The sequence below is a fragment of the Ostrea edulis genome, chromosome 6, assembly GCF_947568905.1.
Source record: "Ostrea edulis chromosome 6, xbOstEdul1.1, whole genome shotgun sequence".
Lineage (NCBI taxonomy): Eukaryota > Metazoa > Mollusca > Bivalvia > Ostreida > Ostreidae > Ostrea > Ostrea edulis.
In genome coordinates this window covers 3,001,518-3,007,013 of record NC_079169.1, presented here as the reverse complement: position 1 = coordinate 3,007,013, position 5,496 = coordinate 3,001,518, and the positions used below count along the sequence as shown (strand labels likewise).

The window sequence follows — 5,496 nt, the reverse complement described above, 5'->3', positions numbered from 1 at the left end:
TCTTTGTGGTAGTCCAAATAACTATTTGTTACATTGTAACTTACACAACAGGGAAATGAGCCTCTAAATAAATATTTCTTTTTTAAAAAAAAAAGATATGCATTTCATTCCAAGAATACAATTTTGTGTAATTTGTTTCAGAGAGCAATTGTGATGCCTACTAGTGTAGTCATGTGTAGACTTTCAATCTTTCAGAGTGCCATTTCCTTTAACTATAATCCTACAGGAGTCAAACCTTCATTGATAATGCATATATATGAATCTTTCTACCATTCATGATTTGTATGTAATTGACCTTTATATGTGATCAGCTAGGTAAAAGTCTTTGCAGTGTATATTACCAAACTCCAAGGATGATGCCTTCAACATACATATTATTTTGTTGAAGTCCATCCCCCCTCCAATTTATAAAAATCTCACTGATAAAAGTTCATTCTGAAGGCTTCTCACATTAAACCGACATATGTACTAATGCTCCTCTTTACAAATTTTAACCCACCAGACAACTTTGTTGACAAATATTTAAGATTTTTTTATTATGTCATCTTTTTAATATCAAGATGTTAAAATCATTCTAGAAATGGAAGTAATACATGTACATGTCAATATCAATAACAACATGAAAATTCATCTAAAAAGTTATCTATTAACAAATATAATTACATGTACATACATGTAATTGTATGCATAACAATGCATATACATGTACTTAATTTCTTAAACATGTATTGTAACAAATTCTATTTTGCTGAATATCAAACTTTTTTTATTTTACTGTCAATTTTTAAATGTCCATATGATATAAATGAATAAATAAATATATAAGATGACATAAATGTAGCAGATGGACCATCAGCATGGATTGATCAGTGGGTAGAGTACCAGACTACGGGTCATGGGTTAGATTCTCAATCCTGTCATATATTTTTGAATCATTCCTCTGCTCGTCCTTTTACACAATCAAGGCAATGGAAGATGAACATTTCTCGGTTTCGCAAAAGATTTTTCAGGCCATTACAGCAATGTACCCATAGACCTAGAACAATAATAGTATTACATTGATTTAAATAAACAACTGTCATTACAATGCAATCAAATTTCATAAGGCTTGAAAAATACATGCAACATAATTTTTAGTTAAATAAATTGTAAAATTGTGATAATGCTGATTTTATTTACATTATATTTATCTACCGTACACCATATCTGGGAAGATATCATTAAGTATCACCTACAATTTCTAATTTTAATGATTTATAACCCAAGAGCCCATATTAAGAAAAAGATTTCAAATGACCTCAAGGTCAACTTTAGTATTTTTTCATTAACCATTCCCCTTGTAATGAAATTGGCTTCTTTCCAAACCAGAAAAAAAAAACTTTTTAACCAAGAATGGTAAGTTTCAGTTAAGGTCATTCACGTTTATAGATAAAAGATATTTTTTTGTGATATTTCAGGTACAATTCACTTGCATTCTATTTTCTTTCTACAAAATTATCAGGTTTAATTAGTCTAGAGTTAACATATTTTGATAGTTCCTGGTTGTGGCAAGTAAAAATGTAAAATCAGCTGATATGTACTGCAGTAAGGTATATGAATGGGATTTTACTGTAGCAAAGAAGGTGAGAAAAATCTTTAGCAAAATTGAGTATTGAACCTGGTACCTTTGCACTAAGCTACTCAGGCTGACATATAATACATGGTAGTACAACAGTATAAATTTAAAGGGGCATATTTGCTGTGAAAGTGATGGCAACCATTTTTATCTCTCAAAATCTCACAATGGCAAAGGAATATGTATTACTGACTAATAAAAATATTTCTTTAGTAAAATAAAAAAAAAAACAGGAACCTAACAAGAGGCCCACAGGCCTTATCGGTCACCTGAATACTAGTGGAAAAGTATCATTACTTCCATGGACTATGAAATCTAGAAAAAATTTACAATTTTGGTAGAGGCCTGCCTGCTCTACATCACTATGCATTTAATTTTTCTTATATATGTGTGTTTCTTGATAAGAAGATTTTTGAAAATTGGTCCCCCTTGTCCCAATGATGCTTCATACCAAATTTGAAAAGAATTGGACTGGTAGTTATTAAGAAGTTAACAATGTTCAATTGTTAACGCACGACGAATGAAAACTAATTGCAATAGGTTACTGAGTAATTTCAGGTGACCTAATAAAAGTACATTTGATAACCGCTTTTAATGTAAAGAAATATATAAAGAAGAATTATTGGCTTGCAAGATAATAAGTATTTAATCACCAAAATTACATATATTCATTTGCTTGCTTTGAGATTAAAAGGTGTTTCAAATAACTGAATACATGTGTTATTACTGATCAGAAATATATAATATAGAGCAATTTTTATTGAGTGTTGATTTAAAATTTTGGTGACAAAATTACAGCTATTATTTTGGAAATCATGCAAGAATTTTTAATATCGAGGAGATAAAAAATAATTTCAAAGAAACATAGTGTATGTCCTTAGATTGGTTAAATTTCTACTTGCCAAAAAGGTGAAGATATGCTTAGACAGACAGGTACGAAACTTGCAAAATGGACAAACTTTGATCATAAAAACTCATAAATTTATGTTCTTAAATCTTTGCCTAAGGATTTAATCATCAATGCATTACAAAAATCATTACATCATGTACCATAATTTGTTTTGGATGTTTTAAAACTTTGTAAGTACAGAAATGATTAAATGTGTACAAACAGTGGATATACTTACATCATATATATGTACTGTACATCTTGCATCCCAATCCTAACCCTGAGGCGTCATGGAAAATCTTTCAGGAGAGGACATGAAGAGAAATGCATCTAAATCAAGGAATGCTGCTGTCTGTTGGCAATTTATTTCTTGACCACCTTTATGACCCTTTGAAAAATAACAGAGGTCAGCTAACTTGGATATCTAGTGCATGTTACATGTATATCACACCTAATATCTCCAATTAATATATAGTCAATGTTATTCTACATTAAATAAATTAACACTGACTTCACACAGTTGTACAACTGTATTTGAATGCGATTTTGTTTCACAATATTTTCTGAAAGTTTTGCACATGGATGTGCACAAGCAATAATTAAAATGATGCTAAAAGAGACTGTAACTGTTCTCATCTGGTACCGAGTCCATTCACCCTATCTACCTGTTCGCCCAGAGTATATATTGTTAAAGCAATAATAATTTTCATATTTTATAACCATGCAATAGAGGGGCACGTACAAATCACACATTTTAGAATTAGTGCCTGTATATATAATGTATATTTTAGATTCATTTTTCACCAATATTCTTGTTTTTCTTTTTGCGAAATGATGTGAAAGCATGTGCGTACTTGTGTACAGGTAGCTATGATACTGCTTTGATGTTGTCCCAGTCATGAAATTAAAAAAAATGGGATAAATAATTTATTTTGAATTTCAATTGTGGTATTGTCAAAAGTTTGAAGTTACCATGTACACTAATGAGCTTGTGTCTTAATGTGTTAATAGTGGGCACATATCAAATTGTAAATAACTAACACATATGTATATGTGCTCACTATTTAGAAATTAAGATCCAGGCATTATAGCAGCTACATAGGTTGAGAACAAAATGAATAAGGGACTGTGATTTTACCATGTGTGTCATGTACTGAATCCCCTTGAAGTCAATTTAACATTACTTAGGGGCCTAGTGACGAGTAGTCAGTGGTAAAACATTTAAGGTTATTACTACACAAACAACTTAACTTACTTGTCAGTCCATGCCGACTTCTTTTTGAACACCTACAACATCGCAGATCCATGCACAAGTCAAATGCGTTAAATTTGATGAACCTTCCATTTGGATTTGTAAACAACACTGAATAACGGTACAGTTGATCGACATGCCGTTGGCAGGCATACGTATACGTTGAAATTCGTTGCTTTCTCACAAAGTTCTGTGTTCTTTTCCGTCATAATGCTGCGGTAGCGCAGGGAAGTCAAAGTAAATGAGCAAATTCACACTTTTTACGCTTCGAAGTGAAAATAGCCATTGCGCACGCGTAAGTGCAATCGTACATCGTAAGTTACGTTTGCGGCTACGAACGGTTTTGTAAATACCATTTCACGAGTACCTAACTCTAATCTTAAGTCAGACGTAAATCGTACGTTTACGTCTACGTCTACGAACTTTAGTAAATATGGGTCCAGGGGTCTGTGTTCACCCAACTATATATTTTGTATTGCATATAGGAGTTATAACATTGATCACTGCTCGTTATTTCCCCCTTTCATAAACTATATGATCATTTGATATTATATGAATTTGTCAGTTAATGATTTTAGAAGCCATATTGTCCCATAATTTGTAATGTATATATTATACAGGGAATAGCTAAATGTGCCATGTACGCGTTAGACAGAGAATAATAAGGAGTATAGATGTTTTGTGTTTGAAGCAATATTTTGTCATTAGTTTTTTTTTTATTTCTTTTCCTGTTTTATAGATATGCATTACTTTGTCCAGTTCAGATTAATAGGTAAACAGCATAAATATAATGGAGTGATATCCTGCTTTTTCTGCTTTCTTTTTATAATGGCTATCATCTGTTAATGTAGTTATTTATCACTGACACTTAACCAGGCTGCAATATCATTCTGAACAATTAAACTGTGCTGGAGTTAGATATTCCTACACTATGCGTGATATTTATAATTAGCTGGACTTTATTTATTCAAATTAATATCTTAATAACAAAACAAACAACAAAGAACGGCTTTGTTTAAATCTGTGCTCTTGAAACGCTTCCCAATTTTGGTCAGATAATCATTGAAAATGGTATATGAGCCATGTAAAAAATAATTTCCATGTCTACTTGCACGGCTATCAGCACATGGTAAATGTACAAGTAAGATGCATGATGTCGCACAGAGTCGCACACAAATGAGCAGACTTTTCTGAGATGCAACACCATTGCGCCCTTTTACAAACTTAATCTTCTAAATATGTAAATTCAATACCACAGAGAATGTTTACTGTCAATACATAGGTGATACACAAGACCTGATATAAGGACGCGCGCAAATTCAGTAGTTGGTATTTAAGTAGAATGCAGTTGCAAAAAATTGAAAATAACATTTATCAAGATATATATTGTAAACAATGTAATTTAGTAGTTTTTGTCTTTCAAATCGGAAATTCCTTTTTCTCTATTAGAATTAATTAGAAAATGTTTCTAGACGACCATATATTCATCAAATTCAGTGACGGGGTTTCGATTTTATTACTGTCCTTGGCTTGCTCGTCACACTGCTATAAACTGTCCAGTCTACTTCGAGTGACATCGTCATAAAATTTCGTCATCTCTGGACAGACAAGTAGCTCTTCTTGTACATAGTAATCGCCAACTTTATGTTCTCCTTCAATCGTAACTAACTGTTTTTCCACGATTCAAAAAATAGCTTCTTGGACAAAACAAAGAACACTGACAGCGTTCTCTAGATTTTT

At 31.9% G+C, this 5,496-nt stretch overlaps 1 long non-coding RNA gene across 1 annotated transcript; it reads right to left on the bottom strand.

Moving 5' to 3' along the window:
• Positions 1–626: 626 nt before the first annotated feature.
• Positions 627–4,194, bottom strand: LOC125646380 (uncharacterized). Its single transcript, XR_007359698.2, has 3 exons — positions 3,760–4,194; positions 2,743–2,892; positions 627–1,036 (listed from the first exon to the last, which is right to left on the bottom strand). It is a non-coding gene; the product is annotated as an uncharacterized LOC125646380 (long non-coding RNA).
• Between the last annotated feature and the right edge of the window lie 1,302 nt (positions 4,195–5,496).